Here is a 20,801-nt window from a genome sequence, read left to right on the forward strand (position 1 = left end):
AACACAGTGACATAAGTCAGTAGCTGATACTTTGAGCTCATAACTGTCTTGGCTGAACAAATGGCTGTGTAAAATTGAAACAAATTGTAACTAAAGTAAGCATTTCCCTGATAGTAAGAAAGAAGGAGATCTAAGGAAGAGATAAGAAGAATGAGAGGGAGAAAAATAGTAAGTTTCCTTCTCCCCCTCCCTCTTCCTCTCCAGTTCTTCCTCCCCTTCCTCTCCCCCTCCCCTCCCCCCTCTGCCTTTCCCTCCCCCATCTCTCTCATGCACACACACACACACACACACACAGAGAGAGAGAGAGAGAGAGAGAGAGAGAGAGAAACAAAACAAAACAAACAAAAAAACAAAAAAAATAACTCAGTTTCCATATGGTACAGTTCATAGTCAATGAGATTTAAGATCAAAATCTTTGCATGACCATCTTTCAAGACTGGTTGTTATTCTTTTTTCTTTGGAAGCCTCTACAGAACTGTAGCATCTTCTGATGTAAAAGTATAGCACTGCAAGCTCATAATATAAAGCTGCAATTAAGCCAAGATAGCTTTTAGAGCATACACATGGTGACTCGTGTCTACCATGCCAAGGACAGAAGGTTCAAGGCAGGAGGATTGCTGTGAGGCAAGCCTTGCTACATAATATAAATTCTAGACCAAGCAGAGCAACAGAAGGTCATCTTACTTGTATGTGTCCCCTGTACTCCAGACAGCAGATATGCTATATCTACAGAAAAATTACTTAAAAATCTGGTGATAATTTCATATATCCAAAGTTCCTTAATTTTTATTGTTTTGACATACAAACTTCATAATCAACCTCTTCTTGATTCTTCATTTCCCATTCTTCCTGTTCTGTAATACTATTAGCCTTTTGATCTTTAGTTCATTAGCTTCACTGAAATATAAGTCTTGTTGATCTGTACACCACAAGGAATGGCTCTAAACATTAAACCGAGTGTACTTTATGCAAAGTGAGGACAAATATCATGAAATGACATGTTGAAAACTCAGTTCCACTTTGAAGAATACTCTTTAATTTCACATTCTATATTCTACATAGAATTTCTATATTCTCCTAACAGTTTGAAGAACCAGAATTTGACATTAAGATACTGACCTTGGTGTTTCACTGAGTTCTATCAAGGCAATTAATGTCACATGCCATACATACATCATAATTCTTAAGATGAAAAAAGATCCCCAAAGCATTTAACTTATTTGATGTTTTTCAATGATATTACACTCTTCAGCTGGGTTACCCAACATGTTGGGAGGGGCCGATACAGGAGGTGGGGATTCTTCAGTATTAGATCTCCTTGTCAAAGGTCAGCGATTTTAATGGCTGCTTGAACTTGCTAAGGTTAATCTTAGTCTTTCTTATGCTTCTCATTCTAGACAACACCTATACCTTGTGGTGTTTAAGCTTTTCTAGTACGTTGGAACTGAAGCACATATTAAGTTTTCCTTGCCTATCATCTTGAAAGAGTGCAAGAGGTATCTTCATTAAGCTGCAAATTATATTTACGTGTGTGTGTGCGTGCGTGCGTGCGTGCGTGCGTGCGTGTGTGTGTGTGTGTGTGTGTGTGTGTGTGCTTACACGTATGAGGGTGCCCGTGGATTCTAGAAGAGAGTGTCAGATCACCTGGACTGGAGTTACACTCTGTTGTGAACTGCCTGGTGTGGGTGCTTAAACTCAAACTCTGATCATCTGCAAGCACACCAAGGTTTCCTCTCCACCGAGGCACTTCTAAAAACAAGTTTTAAGGGCATGAAAAGTAGTGTATTATGTGAATTCTGGTGATTGTAGAAGAATCTTGGTTTTTTTCTACTTAGATATATTTTATTTATTTCCATTTCAAATGCTATCTACTGTCCCAGCTTCCCCTCCAGAAAACCCCTATCCCATTCACACCCTCCCGCTTTTATGAGGGTGGTCCCCCACTTAGTCCTGCCTCCCCGTCCTGGCATTCCCCTACACTGGGGCACTGAACCTTCACAGGACCAAGGGCATCTACTCCCATTGATACCCAACAAGTCCATCCTCTGCTACATGTGGCTGGAACCATGGCTTCCTCCATATGTACTCTCTCAATGGTGGTTTAGTCCCTAGGAGCTGTGGTTGGTTGGTACTGTTGTTATGGGATTACAAACGTTTTCACCTCTTTCAGTCCTTTCCCTAATTCCTCCATTGGGGTCCCTGTGCTCAGTCCAATAATTGGCTGCAGGCATCTGCCTCTGTATTTGTTAGGTTCTGGCAGAGCCTCTCAGGAGACAGCTATAACAACCTCCTACCACCAAGCACTTCTTGTCATCCACAATAGTGTATGGGTCTGGTGTCTGTATATGGGCTGGCTTCCCAGGTGGGGCAGTCACTGGATGGGCTTTCCTTCAGTCTCTGCTCCACACTTTCTCTCCATATTACCTTTAGTATGTTTTTAGTTTTATTGGTTATAATTTTTATTTACATTTTAAATGTTATTTCTTTTCCTGGTCTTCTGTCCATAAGCCTCCTATCCCTTCCCCCTACCGGTCTTCTATAAGGGTGTTCCCCTTCCCATCCATCCTACCTTCCCGCTGCTGCCCGACATTCCCCTACACTGGGGGTCCAACTTTGACAGCCCAAAGGGTTCTCCTTCCCTTTGTGCACAGAAAGGCCATCCTCTGCTACATGTGCTGCTGGAGCCATGGGCCAATCCATGTATAGTCTTTGGGTAGTGGTTTAGTCCCTGGGACCTCTGGTTGGTTGGCATTGTTGTTCTTATGGGACTGCAAGCCCCTGCAGCTCTTTCAATCCTTTCTCAAATTCCTTCAATAGGGGTCCCATTGTCACTTCAATGGTTTGCTGTTAGCATTTCCCTCTGTATTTGACATGCTCTGGCTGTGTCTCTCAGGAGATATCTAAATCCGGTTTCTGTCAGCAAGCACTTCTTAGCTTCATTCATCTTATCTAGTTTTGGTGGCTGTATATATATGGGCCACATGTGGGGCAAGTTCTGAATGGCCATACCTTCAGTCTCTGCTTCAAGCTTTGCCTCCATATCCCCTCCTATGAATATTTTTGTTCCTCCTTTTAAGAAGGAGCAAGACATCTGCACTTTGGTCATCCTTCTTCTTGAGCTTCATGTGGTCTGTGGATTGTATCTTGGGTAATTAGAGCTTTTGGGCTAATATCCACTTATCTGTGATTGCATACCATATGTGTTTTTTTGTGATTAGGTTACCTCACTCAGGATTATATTTTCTAGTTCAATTCGTTTGCCTATGAATTCATGAAATCATTGTTTTTGATAACTGAGTATTACTCCATTGTGTAGATGTACCACATTTTGTGTATCCATTCCTCTGTCGAAGGGCATCTGGATTCTTTCCAGCATCTGGCTATTATAAATAAAGCTGCTACAAACACAGTGGAGCATGTGTCTTTGTTGTATGTTGGAGCATCTGTTGGTTATATGCCAAAGAGAGGTATAGCTGGGTCCTTAGGTAGTGGAATGTCCAATTTTCTGAAGAACCTCCAGACTGATTTCCAACATGAAGTCTCTGAAGAAAGAAATTGAAAAGGATCTCAGAAGATGGAAAGACCTCCCATGCTCATAGATTGGTAGGATTAATATAGTAAAAATGGTCACTTTTCCAAAAGCAATCTACACTTCATGGCAGTCCCCATCAAAATTCCCATTCAATTGTTCATAGAGTTAGAAAGAGCAATTTGCAAATTCATTTGGAATAATAAAAACCCTGGATAGCAAAATCTATACTCAACAACAGAAGAATTTCTGGAGGAATCACCATCTATGACCTCAAGCTGTATTATAGAACAATAATGATTAAAAACTGTATGGCAATGGCACAGAGACAGACAGATAGATCAGTGAAGTAGAATTCAAGGCCCAGAAATAAACCCACACAGCTATGGTCTCATGATCTTTGACAAAAGAACTAAAACCATCCAATGGAAAAAAGATAGCATTTTGAACAAATGGTGCTGGTTCAACTGGAGGTCAGCATGTAGAAGAATGGAGATCGATCCATGCTTATCACCCCGTACGAAGCTTAGGTCCAAGTGCATCAAGGACCTCCACATCAAACCAGATACACTCAAACTAATAGAAGAAAAAGAGGGGAAGAGACTTGATCACATGGGCACTGGGGAAAATTTCCTGAACAACACACAAATGGCTTATGCTCTAAGATTAAGAATCGACAAATGGGATCTCAAAAAACTGCGAAGCTTCTGTAAGGCCAAGGACACTGTCATTAGGACAAAATGGCAACCAACAGACTGGGAAAAGATCTATACCAATCCTATATATGATAAAGGGCTAATATCCAAAATATATAAAGAACTAAAAAAGTTAGACTCCAGAGAGCCAAATAACCCTATCAAAAAATGGGGTACAGAGCTAAACAAAGAATTCTCAGCTGAGGAATGTTGAATGGCTGAGAAGTACTTAAAGAAATGCTCAATGCTTAGCCATCAGGGAAATACAAATCAAAACAACCCTGAGATTCTACCTCACAGCAGTCAGAATGACTAAGAACAAAAACTCAGGTGACAGCATATGCTGGCGAGGATGTGGAGAAAGAGGAACACTCCCACATTGTTGGTGGATTGTAAAACTATTCCATTTAAATAGGAACAATTTTGAGTTAAAAATTTGGAGATGAGTGTGTAGACCCATACCCCAACTGGGAGCCCTGCGTACTCTCTGGAGATGGTGTCTACAGATTCTTCCTCCCCTTTATTGGGCATTTCAGCTAATCGCATGCCCATTGGTTCCTGGGAGCTTCTTGCATTCCTGGCATCTAGGACTTGCTTGTGGCTAGTCCCAGTTCCACATACCCCATTTCTACAAACCTCTCTGCAGATTCCCAAGCCTCTGTATATCATCCCTGTCTCCTCCTATACCTGATCCTTGTTCCCTTCTTGCCCTCCCCTCCTCTCTTCCTTTCAAATCCCTCCTACCCTCTACCTCCCTTCAGTATTTTGTTCCCCTTTCTAAGGACTGAAGGATCCACATTTGGTCTTCCTTCTTCTTGAATTTCATAAGGTTTATAAATTCCAAGATTTTGGGCTAAAATATACACGTATCAGTGAGTGCATACCATAGGTGTTCTTTTGTGGTTGAGTTACCTCACTCAGCATGATAGTTTCGAGTTCTATCCTTTTGCCTAAGAATTTCATGAAGTTATTGTTTTTAATAGCTGAGTAGTATTTTATTGTATAGATGTACCACATTTTCTGTACCTATCCTCTGTTGAAGGACATCTGGGTTCTTTCCAAATTCTGGCTATTATAAATAAGTCTGCTATGAACTTGTTATATGTTGGAGCATCTGCATATAGTGATATTTTGACTTCTTCCTTTCCAAATTGTATCTCTTTGACCTCCCTTTTTTGTCTCAGTGCACTGGCTAGGACTTTGAGTACAATATTGAATAGGTAGGCAGAGAGTTATCAGCCTTTTCTAGTCCCTGATTTTAATGGGATTGCATTGTTTCTCTCCATTTATTTGATGTTGGGTACTGGTTTCCTGCATATAGCTTTTACTCAGTTTAGGTATGGGCCTTGAATTCCTGGTCTTTATAAGACTATTACCATTAAGCAGTGTTGAATTTTGTCAAATGCTTTTATTTAATGAAATGATCATGTGATTTTTCTTTGAGTTTGTTTATATAGTGAATTACATTTTATGAATTTCTCTATATTGAACCATCCCTGAATCCTTCACATGAAGCCTGCTTGATCTTCATGAATAATTGTTTTGATATGTTCTTGGATTATATTTGACAGAATTTTATTTTATATTTTTGCATCAATATTCATAAGGGAAATTGGTCTGAAGTTCTTTCTTTGTTGGGTCTTTGTGTGGTTTAGGTATCAGTGTAATTGTGAATTCATAGAAAGAATTAGGTAGTGCTGCTTGCTTCTATTTTCTGAAATAGTTCGAAGAGTATTGGTATTAGGTATTCTTTGAGGGTCTGACAGAATTCTGTACTGAATCCATCTTGTCCTGGGCTTTTGTTGGTTAGGAAAGTTTTAATGACTTCTATATCTTCACAGGATGTGGGATGGGTTAGATGGTTTATCTGATCCTGTTTTAACTTTGGTACCTGGTATCTGTCTAGAAAAAATTCCATTTCATCCAGATTTTCCAGTTTTGTTGAATAGAGGTTTTTGTAGTAGGATCTGATGATTTTTTTAAGTTTCCTCAGATTTTGTTGTTATGTCTCCCTTTTTATTCCTGATTTTGTTAATTTGGACACACTCTCTGTGCCCTCTGGTTAGTTTGGCAAAGGATTTATCTGTTTTGTTGATTTTCTCAAACTACCAGCTGCAGGTTTTGTTTATTCTTTGTATAGTTCTTTTTGTTGCTAATTGGTTGATTTCAGTCCTGAGTTTGATTATTCCCCACCTTCTACTTCTCTTGGGTATATTTGTTTCTTTTTGGTCTAGAGCTTTTAGTTGTGCTGTCAAGTTGCTAGAGTGCATATAATCTCCCATTTCTTCTTCTAGGCCCTCAGAGCTATGAGTGTTTCTCTCAGCAATGCTTTTACTGTGTGCTATAAGTTTTGGTATTTTGTGCCTTCATTTTCATTGTCTTTAATTTCTTTCTTTATTTCTTCCTTGACCAAGTTATCATTGAGTAGAGTGTTGTTAAGCTTTCATATATATGTGAACTTTCTGTTGTTTATTGTTTTTATTGAAGACCAGTCTTCAATATAACCATGGTGATATGATAGGATGCATGGGATTATTTCAATCTATTTCCATCTGTTGAGGCCTGTTTTGTCACTGACTAGATGGTGAACTTGGAGAAAGTACCATGAGGTGCTGAAAAGAAATAATATTCCTTTGTTTTAGGATGAAATGTTCTATAGATATGTGCTAAATCCATTTGTTTCATAACTTCTGTTAGTTTCACAGTGTCTCTGTTTAGTTTGTGTTTTCTTGATCTGTCCATTGATGATATTGCTGTGTTGAAGTATCCCACTAGTATTGTGTGAGGTAAATTTTGTTCTTTGAGCTTTAGTAATGTTTCTTTTATGAATGCGGGTGCCCTTAAATTTGGAGCATAGATGTTCAGAATTGAGAGTTCATCTTGGTAGATTTTTCCTTTGATGATTACAAGGTGTCCTTTCTTATCTTTTTTGATAATTTTTGGTTGAAAGTCGATTTTATTTGATACTGGAATGGCTACTCCAAGTTGTTCCTTAGGATAATTTGCTTGGTAATTTTTTTCCAGACTTTTACTCTTAGGTAGTGTCTGTCTTTGTCATTGAGGTGGGTTTGCTGTATTCAGAAAAATGCTGGCTCCTGTTTACATAATTATTCAATCTGTTAGTCTATATCTTTTTATTAGGGAATTGAGTCCATTGATGTTAAGAGGTATTAAGGAAAAGTGATTATTGATTCCTATTTTTTTGTTGTTAGTTTGTTGCAAGAAGATTACTTTCTTGCTTTTTTTAGGGTGTAGCTCCCTCCTTATATTGGAGTTTTCCATCTATTATCCTTTGCAGGGTTGGATTTGTGGAAAGATATTGTGTAAATTTGGTTATATCATGGAATATCTTGGTTTCTCAATCTATATTAATTGAGAGATTTGCTGAATATAGTAGCCTCGGTTGGCATTTGTGTTCCCTTATGGTTGTATGGCATCTGCATAGCATCTTCTTGCTTTCACAGTCTCTGTTGAGGAGTCTGGTGTAATACTGATAGGTCTGACTTTATATGTTACTTTATCTTTTCCACGACTGCTTTTAATATTCCTTTTTAGTTTTGTTTTGTGTATTTGGTGTTTTGACTATTATGTAATGGTGGGATTTCTTTTCTGGTCTAATCTGTTTGGAGTTCTGTAGGCTTCTTGTATGTTCATGGGCATCTCTTTCTTTACATTAGTAAAGTTTCTTCTATAATTATTTTTAAATTTTACTTTTCTTGGATATTTTATGCATTTACATTTCAAATGTTATATTCTTTCCCTCTTCTCCCATACCTTCCCCATGGTTCTATGAGGATGGTCCCACTCCCACCCACCCCAACCTCAACACCCTGGAATTACCCTACATTGGGGAAATGAGCTTCACAGCATCAAGGGCTTTTCCTATTATTGATGCTGGACAATGACATCCTCTGATATACATGTAGTGTTTGTAGTCATGGGTCCCTCCAAGTGCATTCATTGATTGGTGGTTTAGTTCCTGAGAGCTCTGGGTTGTCTGGTCGATTGATATTGTTGTTCTTTCTATGGGGTTGCAAACTTTTCCCTAACTCCTTCATTGAGGTCCTCTTGTTTATTCCAATGGTTTGCTATATAATCATCCTCATTTGTATCATTCGGGCTTTGGCAGAGCCTCTCAGGAGACACCCATATCTGACTCCTGCCAGCAAGTACTTCTTGGCATCAGCAATAGTGAAGCAGTGTCTAGATGACCTTTTCTTCAGTCCATGCTTCACTCTTTGTCCCTGCATTTCCCGTGAGTATTTTGTTCTCTCTTATAAGAAGGAATGAAGCATCCACATTTAGCTCTTCCTTCGTCTTGGGCTTCAAATGATCTGCAAATTTTTCTTATGCATTGCATGGCTTTGGGCTAATATCCATTTATCGGTGAGTGCATGTTGTGTGTGTGTGTGTGTGTGTGTGTGTGTGTGTGTGTGTGTGTGTGTGTGAGATTGGGTTTTCTCACTCAAGATAATATTTTCTGGTTCCATCCATTTGCCTAAAAATTTCATGTAGTCATTGCTTTTAATGGCTGAGTAGTAATCCCTTGTGCCCATGTACCATATTTTCTGTATCCATTCCTCTGTTGAAGAACACCTGGGTTCTTTCCACCTTATGGCTATTATAAAAAGGTTATGTATGCTATAAACATAAATAGTGGATCATGTGCCTTTGTTATATTTTGGAGCATCTTTTGTGTGTATGCCCAGGAGTGGAATAGTTGTTGAATATATCTACTGGCACATTAAGTTGGAATTTTAGCTTCGTGATATGTGTGGGTATGTGTGTGTCTAGAACTGGGATTACTAGACTATTATGATATACTTTTTGTATTTTATAGTATTTATATACATTTCCATAATGATGTAACTAATCTACTTTTCAACATAACTTTAAAATTCTGTAGTTTATAAAAGTTCAGATAAAATGTTCTAAAACACAAATTTCCTATCTCCATCTGTGCTCTGGAGCTAAAGCTGTACCACAGGCCTCCTTACCCAAATCCCACTAGGAGAGAGCTGTTCTCCTAGGAGTGCTGACACACCTAAGATCACAGGTTCATGGGTACAGAGGGGGAACAAGCTCCAGTCAGAGACAGCAAAACCAACTAACATCGGAGATAACTAGATGGCTAGAGGCAAGCTCAAGAACTTAGGCAACAAAAACCAAGACTACTTGGCATCATGAGAACATAATTTTCCCCTCACAGCATGTCCTGGATTGGGATTTAATAACACATCTTCTGATGATGATAGAGGACTTTAAGAGGAGTATAAACAAAGGCATACCATGCATACACAAATACCTGCACATATATTCACAAACACTACACTAACACACTAGACACACTTATAATAAACACATTGTATCAGCTGGTTTTGTGTGTCATCTTGACACTAGAGTTATCACGGAGAAAGGTACCTCTCTTGAAGAAATGCCTCCATGAGATCTAGCTATAAGGCATTTTATTAATTAGTAATCAAGGTGGGAGGGTCCAGCTCATTGTGAGTGGTGCCATCACTGGTCAGGTAGACTTGGGTTTTATTAGAAAGCAAACTGGAGAAATAGTGAGAAATAGCACTGTGGAAGTACAAGATAAATAAACCCTTTCCTTCCTAACTTGCCTCTTGGTTATGATGTTCTGTATAGGAATGCAGATCCTGAATAAGACACACATACACTACACTACACTACACTACACACACACACAGATACACACACACACACACACACACACACACACACACACACACACACAAGCATATACACACCTCACGCACACAGAAACAGATGTAGATCTCTCCTGAGAGACACAGCCAGAATACAGCAAATACATAGGCGAATGCCAGCAGCAAACCACTGAACTGAGAACGGGACCCCCATTGAAGGAATCAGAGAAAGGACTGGAAGAGCTTGAAGGGGTTCAAGACCCCATATGAACAATAATGCCAACCAACCAGAGCTTCCAGGGACTAAGCCACTACCCAAAGACTATACATGGACTGACCCTGGGCCCCAACCTCATAGGTAGCAGTGAATAGCCTAGCAAGAGCACCAGTGGTAAGGGGAAGCTCTTGGTCCTGCCAAGACTGAACCCCCCCAGTGAATGTGATTGTTGGGGGGCGGGCGGTAATGGGGGAGGATGGGGTGGGGAAGCCCATATAGAAGAGGAGGGGGAGGGGTTGGTGATGTTGCCCGGAAACCGGGAAAGGGAATAACAACCGAAAAGTAAATAAGAAATACTCAAGTTAATAAAGATTAAAAAAAGAAAGAAAAAAGAAAAAGAAAAAACAAGAAGCTATAACATTGAAGTTGCCTTGGAGACCCCAAGATGTTGTAGATGCCAGAGCCCTGGGCTATCTGCTGAGCAATGCTGTTAAGAGGGCATGGGACCAGCCCAGGAGAAAGAAGCTTATTGCAATCAACAAAGATGAAAAGGAGTTGGAGATCTAAAACTGTTTTGAAATCAAACATGGAGACACAGAGTTTAAAGTTTGCTCAGTTTGTTTCCGGTCTTCTTGTGGTGATTACAGTTAAGTGATTGAAGAGAACTTGAACTTCATTGAGTCTTAACATTGTTGAGACTGCTATTGACTATGGGGCTTTGGAAGTTGGACTAAATGTATTTTTATTATTCTGAGTATGTATGGCTCCATAGACTCAGATGAGGGTGTGGAATATGAGGGTTTGTATACTTGGCCGAGGGAAGTGGCACTTTTAGGGGCTGTGGCCTTATTGGAGAAAGTGTGTCATTATAGATGTGGGCTTTAATACTCTCATTCTTGCTGCCTGGAAGTCAGTCTTCTTCTAGCTGTCTTCAGATGAAGATATAGAAATCTCAGCTCCTCCTGAACCATGCCTGACTAGATGCTGCCATCATTCTGCCTTGATGATAATGGATTGAAGCTGTGAACCTGTATCCCAGCCCCAATTAAATGTTGTCCTTATAACAGTTGCATTTGTCATAGAGTCTGTTCACAGCAGTAAACCCCTAACTAAAACAGCATCTGTGTAAATCATCATTGGGTTATAGTGTGCGGCTCTATTATAATTGACAGATCAACACTTCTGTTTTTGTGCCAATACTGTGCTGTTTATATTTTTATTTTCATTGCAACATGGAACCAGTCGTGGTGCTAATTCCAGTGGCATTATTTTGTTTATGATTAATCAGCTAGTCAGAATCTTCTGTGCTTCTGTAAGATTTTAAGACTGTTTTCCTCTCTATTGATGAAGAATGTCACTTGAATTTCTAAAAGATTTATATCGTCTTATTTATGTGTGTGAATGTTTCCACACATGTGGATATGTGCCCTATCTGCACACCCTGTACCACTAGAGAGAAGAAGAGATCGGTAAAACCCCTGTAACTCAAGTTATGGAAGGTATTCATCCACCATGCATACTCTGGGAACTAAACCCAGGTGCTGTATAAGAACATTCAGTGTTGTAAACTGTCTAAATTTCTCTCTCTGCTCATCATAAAATTTTGTATTAGAATTACAGTCAATCTGTTGATTGCTTTTAGTTGAATAGCCAATTTTACAAGATTAATTCTTCTATTCCATGTGCCTGGGAGATTGTCCTATCTTCTAGTGCCTTCCTCAATAACCCCTTTTAATGATTATTCTAAATCTTTTTTGAAGCTATATTGAATAGATTTGTTTTGGAAAATTCACTCTCAGTACATGTAGTCACTGATCAACTTAATAGAAACTTGAACATTAAGAAACAAATGTGATTCCTTCATGGTCGATAAGATTATTTTGTAAATATATCAGCATCAACATTTCCCTCATGTTCAGTTTTGTGTGATTGGGGTGTGAATCCTTAACATGATATCTACTATTTTAGCAAAGGGACAACTTAGAAATGTTACCTGCAGCCATGATTAATCAGCTATTCAGAATCTTATAGAAGCTTTCAGATTTTTCATCACTCACTCAACATTCATACCTTCTAAAGAGCTGCCCTTGATTTTCCTCCAGCTTTCATAGACCTCTGGAATAGACAGTATTTTAGATCCCTTTTATTAGTGGAATGATACCATTTTGACTTTATAGGACTGGTGTGTGTTTTTTAATTTATTTATCAAAACCAAATGATAACAAACATGATAACGAGAAAGTGGATCCTTTGAACATTGCTAGTTAAAATTGAAAAATGCAGCCAAGTCATTCTGGGATATGTTATGAAACTTCTTCAGAAAACCAGATATGGAATATGACAAGACAACCCCACTCGGAAATATGTAGCCTGAAGAATTAAAATCAAGAATTTAGGGGCTTGGGGATTTAGCTCAGTGGTAGAGCACTTGCCTAGCAAGCTCAAGGCTCTGGGTTCGGTCCCCAGCTCCGGAAAAAAAAAAGGAAAAAAAGAATTTAAAGAAATGCCTGCTTTCTCATGTTCTCTGTAACATTAATTATTCACAAACACAAGGTAAAGGGAAACTTAATCTCCCTTATTACCCAGAAGGGGATACTATTTAGTATAAAGGATAAGAGAAAGCCCTCTCCTTTGTGACACCATGAGGATTTAACAGATTAAATCTGTTATCCCAAAATATAGATGGGAGTTCTCATATTCAAGACACATGTACACTTGTTGGCCTACTTGTAATTTTTATCTAGATTTTTTATTACTTTCACTTATGTGCACAGCACCTGATCAATATTTTATGCTCAGCATTTGAAAAGAACTTTTCTCAGTACTGGTACTAAAGCAAAAGATGTAGAATGGGTCTTAACTTCTCTGTTGAAAGTGCTGTAATTTTAGACACAAATTGCATAAATATACCTGAACATTTTGCTTTGAAGATAGTATAAGATGTTCCTTTGGAGACAGGGGGAGAGAAAGAAGCTAGGTTGAGAAAATGAAATAAGAACGTACAATTAAATGAAATTATAGGTAATCCTTTATATAATCATCTTGCTGAAAATTACAGGGTTTCTCTATCTTTGTAAAGACTTGTTTTCACAGAAGTGTTTCTCCAACTTTATTTTAGTGTATAAGAGGCTGCACAGTAGCTAAAGGATCCAGGATTAAGGAGAGCACTTGAGTTTAGTCTAAAAGTGTGCATTTGCCTGAGTTATTTGGTAAGACAAAAAGAAGTATTTGTAAAATTCTGCTTTTAGAAACTTTGAGTCTTGTCCTGTAGTGTCTGAGCTGTCTCCAACCCTCAAAACTCTATTTTATATGAAGGTCTGACTATAGAATTTCAAGTTAATTTTTTTCAGGCTAGGATAATACTTTTAGCATATTTTTAAAAAATCAAATAATTCTCACTTTGAGACCAAATGGGGCACTTCTACATATTTTCAAAGGAACGATTTTACAGTGTGGAAGTTGTGATATAACTCTGCACTTTGTTTTGAATAGAAAGTGCAAGCCAATTTTCTTGTGAAAACATGAGTAGGTCATATAGGGAGGCTTCCTGGATACCTCTGAGCCTCTTCTGCTCATTTGTAACAAACTTCTCACTCCTAAGAATGTTTTATATAAGATACTGCTTAAATAATCATGGGATATAATAATGCCCAACTTAGAATTTAACAACATCAAGCAACTTTCTCTTTTTAGTTGTACACTTGTTAATTTTTTTACTGCAATATTTAATTGGATATTTTATTTATTTACATTTCAAATGTTATCCCCTTTCTTAGTTTCCCCTCTAGAAAATCCCTATCTCATCCTCAATCCCCCTACTTCTATGAGGTTGCTAACCCAATCAACCAATTGATGTTGCCTCGCCATCCTGGCATTCCTCTACACTGGGACGTCCAGTTTTCACAAGACCAAGGCCCTCTCCTCCTATTGATGTCCTACAAGACCATGCTCTGTTACACATTCAGCTGGAGCCATATGTCCATTCCTGTGTACTCTTTGGTTGGTGATTTAGTCCCTGGGAGCTCTGGGGTTCTTGTTGGTTGGTATTGTTGTTCTTCTTATGTGGTTGCAAACTACTTCAGGTTCTTCGGTCCTTTCTCTAACTCCTTCATTGAAGACCTGATGTTGAGGCCATCAAGCAACTTTCAAAACAAGATATTTAAGATTGAAAAAGACTCCCTGGAGTCTTTTTGATGTCTAGCCAAAGATCTTTGTTACTATTTCTCACACTTTATTATTACTGTGTTGTCAAACACTTCCCGGTAACTAAAGTGCTGCACCTGCCGCCTTCTCAACCATGTGATGAGGAAACATGTAGGTTAATTCTTAACAATTGCACACATACACTGCACTCCTTGAGTTAAATAATGAAGTAACTGAATAAATAGGCAAAACATTCTTATCCAATTTTCTAAACTAAATATCAGGTGACAAGGTCTTGGCATCTGCCAGAAAGGGCATCCAGAGTTTTATGTTATGATGGTGCCTGTGTGCAGCTGGAGCACTATGGTGTGATTACAGGGTTTCTTTGGGGAGTTGAACCTAGATTTCTCTCCCATTACTGAGAAATCCTGTGAAATCTTAATACCTCTTACTAAATACATTACATTCAGGATTAGGTGGGATTAATTCTGTGTCTGTGTATGTGGAGCATCCCTTAACTTGGAAGCCAAGTGAAGAATAAGTGAAGACTGGAGATCAAATTCATGTCCAAAGATTTGAGAGCAGATCCAAAGTTTTCTGGAGCAAGATGGAGCCCCTACATTTGAACATATTCCTCTTTTTCACTCATAAACGACTTGCTTATGTCTCTAATACTCATCTCTTCTCACACAATGAGTTCTCCATTATGGAGGACTTCACGTCACTAAAACACAGATCTTCGATTTTCTATCCCCACTGCTATATAGCTTAGATGTCACATCTTCTCTTTGATTTGTTAGCCTCTTCCAGATTTCTGCTCCATAGAAATGTGCATATGCACCATCACTGAAATGACAATGACTTTATATTCACACATATATGCATATCACTGTGGCTACAGTGGTTCTATGCACACACATACATGCCCCATTACTGTAGCTATAGATTTTCTATGCATACATCATTCAATAGCTCAACAAACTGTAGATTAAACATAAATCATGTGGACCTTATTAAAGAGCATGAAACCTTGCTTCTTATAAAATGTCCTCATGGATTCAATGTAGTTATCATCATGGTATGTTTTCTTCTGGGGAAACATCCTGTCAGATACTAACTGCCAAATATCATATCTGTTGTGTGCTACACAATTTAGCTATTAATTTAGAGTCTACCTATAGTTAGGCAAGTAAATGGGTAGGTTCATCACTACCACACGATTATTTTTATGTAGTTGTACATAAACATGTATCACATATTGTAGTCTGTTATGTCAAAGACATGTCATACAATATAAGCTAATATAATATCCATATATTCTATCGGTAGGTCCTAATATCTTTTTGTATGCAGTTGTGCACCATGTTTATATCTTCTTTGTTTTATGTTACAGGAGAACAGACATATTTATATTGACATATGCCATATTTCATCATGGCTCTTTTATGTATGTTAGCTTGTGTCTAACAATTTGTTCTAATAAATAATATTGCACTGAACAATAAAGATCCTTGTTAGAGCTGTAGGGGTAGATTTCTTGCAGAAGTAGACTTGCATTTTGAGGCAGTGGAGAGAAATAAACAGGAATTCTTAATGGAAAAATACAGAAATATTTATATAGGTAGGAAAATACTGTTTTTGAGAAAGAATGGCATTTCCCTTAATAATTAAAACAATATTAAAATTAATTTGAGCATTCAGGTTAATAATTGAAGCATAGTAAGACTACAAAAAAAGGCCACAAAACATAATGCAGTAAGAAATAAAATGTTTGCATAGTAGTAAAAGTAAAACACATGCAGATGGGAGCTGCCTGTGTGCTATGATGCAAGCTCTCACTGCAGGCAGTGGGAGCAAGGAAAGGACAGCTTAGAAGAATAAGAGATGAAACTTGGAAGAAACACAATGTGAGCCAATACACCACGTTTCTTTCTAGCAGTCTTCTGGCTAGCTCTTTAGGCATTTGTATATCAGACCTTCAGAAAGTTAATAAATTAATTTAATTTAATTCTTCAATATAAATATTCTTACCTCTACCTATATTTGCTTTACTATCTTAATGGAAACCCATGCTTACAAAAAACATATTCCATATCCCCACAAATAAGGTTTCATTTACTCAACACATATACTAAAATGTGGTACATTTGAATAAATAGGTATCATTACAATTCACATCTACTTTTGCAGTTTTAACTATATTATTTTTGTATTTTTGATGTGAAATGTTTGTATATTTGTACATTCTGATACTATCAGCCAAACTCCACCCGTGGTCTTAACTTCAGTCTACCCCCCAGTTTAATGTACAGCTGTTTATTGTTATCAGTAGCTCCCTGAGAGCACTTAGGTTGTCCATGTTTGCATGGGAGGATAGTAGAGCTTGTCTATCAAATTCTATTAGCTTTGACAGTCTGCATGATAAACTGCACGCTCGTCAAGCCCTTTGCTCCCCACAGAAGCGTGACCCTGCCTGCCAAAAATGCACTTCTGAGCTCATTGGTTCCTAAGCAGATATCAAACTACTCTGCTTTCTACTTTTCTTTCTTAAAAAAATGACTGAAAGGCCATGACATTTAGTTAGATCTAATTCTTCATCATGAATTTTCCCTAAAATAGTTAAACAAGATTTCATTTGCAAAGGAAACAAAACACAAAACATAACATTTGAGAACATGGTATATCCTACAGTCTCTAGGAGAAATTAGAATTGTGAAATATATATCAATATACCCATATATTCTATATATTAATATTATATTTTTATAAAATATATTATGATCATTACATTTATGTGTATATAATATATTATGTCATATAAATATATATATATGTATATATATAAATTGTATGCGTCTGTTACTATTGCTGTTGTTGCAATAAAACACCATGAACAAAACACACTTCTCTATAATTGTTCATCATAGAAGGGAATTAAGATAGCAGCTCAAACAGGGCAGAAACCTGGAGGCAGGTTCTGATGCACATGCCATGGAGGGGTGCTGCTTATTGGCTTGTTACTCATTCTTTGTACAGCCATTTTTAAAAAGGACCCATAGTCTAGAGATGGCAGCAATCACAGTGGACTGCACCATACTCCATAATTCATCAATTAAGAAGATACCCTACATATAGGCTTGTCTGCAGACTGCTCCTATGAAGGCATTTTCTTAATAAAGATTCCTCTTACATGACTTTAGCCTTTTGTTATTGATATATATATATATGTATATATATATACATATATCACTGACAATCTGTAAGAATTAATCTGACAAGATTGCCAGTGATATTGACAAAGGATTTTTATGTTGCTTAGTATATTTGTAAATGTGTGAAAGTTCAGGAGATATACACAACTCCGTGAACTGATATTTTCTAAATTTACAATGTATAATATTAAAAAACCATTATATATATATATTCAGTGTTCAAAATAAAACAAAACAAAAAATTGATCAAATGCAATAATAGATTCTATGAAATAACCTAAAGATTAATGATAGGATCTCAGATTTTAAAAATAATTATATCTTTGACATAATTTTCAGTTGGTTATTTAGTTATTTAGCATATGTTCATATTCTTAACCACAGTCTAATACCAAAACAAAGGTTGCTGATATTAAAGAGACAGAAAAACAGAAAATCCCTTTGTTCTTTTTGCTATAATGCTTATTTTGGGGAAATGTTGAAATTTATAAAAATATTTATTGTAACGTACTATAATTGGTACCATTTTGAGTGAATTAGTAAAATATTCAAATATTCTGTTTAATATTAAAATTGGAAAAGCATACATATTGTGGCCTGTTGAATATCAACAAGTTTCCTATTTAAAGTTACCTGTAATAAAGAGCTAAGTATCATCTCCTCCCAGATGAGAGGATTCAGTGGGCAAAGGGTTTGCTCCCTACTTAGAGGACCTGAATTAGATCCCTGCGATGCATGTAGTAAAGGAGATCAAAGCCTTCTGAAAGTTGTCCTCTTATTTCTATATATGTGCCATGGTGTGCATTCACACACACACACACACACACACACACACACACACACGCGCGCGCGCGCGCGCGCGCACACACACACACACACACGCGCACACACACACACGCACACACACACACGCACACACACACACACGCACGCACACACACACACACGCACACACACACACGCACACACACACACATGCTAAGATAAAGGAATAACAACACATAAAATCAGCTTTTTTCACAAAAATTTGTGTATATGATTTTGGTGGTAGACCTACTGTTCTTGTCCCATTAACCATGCAAACAGAAGCTTATAATATCATCTAATTTAAATTAAAGGTAACTATAAGAATTGGATACAATGTTGACAAGATGACTAAAGCTTGTGCTTCCTCCTGTTGTTTTTGTCTACATTTACATTACAATGTTTTGTTGTTTCTGTATATGTCCTGGATAAAATCTACTGTTTTGTTCTGCTCATGAGTTTCAAAAGTCAGCTTCAATTGACTTGTGGTTACATGTTTTCTGAGGCTACGCTGTGAGAAGCCTAAGGACTATTTCCAGCAGTGAAACATAAACTTGGAATTGTTAGTACCTCAAATATGCTGAGAACTAAGACAGTTGGTTTATAGGCCACCAGAACTTATTAAAAATATATGGAAATAGAGAAAATTAAGAAAACTCAGGCATGAAAATAATATTTTCCCTTCTGAATCACATTTAAAATCCACACAAAGGCGCAATAATTGTTTAAGTGCATGCAGTGAGTCAATTTGGACAGTGAACCAGTAAATTCCGGAGCAAACAGAATTACAAGATGATAAATATGTAAATTGATTGATTGGTTCAACATAATCACACAGAATATTAAGAGTTGCCATAGCAATGTGCAGAATTATTTTGCCAATTTCAAATTCTCTTGCTTAGTAAATGAAGGAATAAATCATTCTGTGTTAAAGAATTACAACATTTTCCTCTACATTCATAGCAAAACAAGAAATATACATATCACAATCTTGCCAATAAAACCTCCAGAATATGGAGGCCATTTCTCATGGACTAACAGTTTAATTGACTTTAAAACATCTACCAGGCACACTGGAAGTTAAGAATGCTGAGGAGACCACCCTGATAGACAGCTGTAGGTGGACATTTATTTAAGACATTATTTGAAATAAATGCAATCATTGAAAATTTCTCTCTATTGTTTTCATATCATTTCTTTCTTGAACAACATACACCTGTTTGTGTGCTTAGGTTTTAATCCACTCTTCAGATAGAGGATATTTCACACTCTCTATTTTAACATGAAAAGTCACAAGGAGCTGCATGTCACCTACTGTGCTGATGAAGAGCAGCAGAGTGATGGAAGGACAAACACCATGTCAGAGTATTTCAGATAAAGCCCATCCTCAATTGGGTGAGTTGAATTTTTGCACATTGAGAATTTTGACTTATCATAACACCAACTACTAAGTTTAATTGAGCAGAAAGTATAAGGTATCCTGTGGTTATGGCATTTTGACCCAAATATGTCTTCATTTTAGTATTTAAGGTTCTCCCTCCTTGGCAAATTATTGATTCAAAATTTGACATTTATGTTATAATAAAATCAAGCCATTTCTATTTATAAAACCGTGTTACAATTTTACTTTGGTAATCCGAAGAAACTCATATCTCTCACTGACTATGTTAGGAATCAGGGAAACCTTGTATGAATGTGTTTTTAGGATTGGCCACGTAAGTAGCAGAATAAAGACTGAGCAGGTTGAATTTATGTATTTGACTATCATACCTCCACCCTCCTACACACCAACCATTAGTGAAAATACAGGCCATTAAGTTTGAAACAGGGAAGAAGGTTATATGGGAAGTTATGGAGGGGGAGAAAAATGGAAGAGGCAATGATGTAATTGTAATATTTAAAAATAAAAGAAAGAACAAAAGTAATTCCACATCAGTAACAAAGTTCCTGAATATCTTAGAAAAGCGAGAACAAGTCAAATCTTGAATCATTACATAGAGATAAATTATGAAGATGGGGCAGAGATTAATGCAATGAAAACGAGAAATTACGGTGTATCAGGTTGGAGATTTAAATCAAAACAATTTGATCTCAAAGACTCTGTCCCTATTTATATCCTTTTGTTGCTTGTCATATTTCTTTCAAACTGTCTGTGCATGCCTACCAACTTAGCACCATGTGTAACTTCCATAATAATAAAATCAAGACCACCAAAAACCACCAAAAAGCATGTTCCTTCACTTATGTGCTTCTCACATAAAATCCGTGCTAGAAAATTTCCTAGGGTGGCTTCATTTATCAATGACGTCATAGCCAAGACAGCTCAAGTTCCGGCAATCATCTCTGTACTCAAGGGTAGGCATAAGAGGGCAGTTACCTCTCTTGAAACTTTCAAAATGGAAACTTGAATCAGACACATGCCAAGTACTCTAGTGAATGAAGGTGAACTATTTTAGACATCACCTGCATGGCTGTTTTGAGAGAGCTGTCAACCTGGCTAGCATATGCTGCATGAAAATTACTTTTCCTCTG

At 37.4% G+C, this 20,801-nt stretch overlaps 1 long non-coding RNA gene across 4 annotated transcripts in view; it reads right to left on the reverse strand.

Annotated features, from left to right (window-relative positions):
- Positions 1–762: 762 nt before the first annotated feature.
- LOC102551357 (uncharacterized) overlaps positions 763–20,801 on the reverse strand; it is a 140,008-nt gene continuing 119,969 nt past the window's right edge. Inside the window, exon 5 of one of the 4 annotated variants that reach the window (XR_015671224.1) lies at positions 763–3,542. This is a non-coding gene — a long non-coding RNA (uncharacterized LOC102551357). The remainder of the gene's footprint in view (positions 3,543–20,801) is intronic. The other 3 variants (XR_015671225.1, XR_015671219.1, XR_015671221.1) reach the window with 3 other exon arrangements.

This window comes from Rattus norvegicus, chromosome 2, assembly GCF_021556685.1.
Source record: "Rattus norvegicus strain SHRSP/BbbUtx chromosome 2, alternate assembly SHRSP_T2T, whole genome shotgun sequence".
Lineage (NCBI taxonomy): Eukaryota > Metazoa > Chordata > Mammalia > Rodentia > Muridae > Rattus > Rattus norvegicus.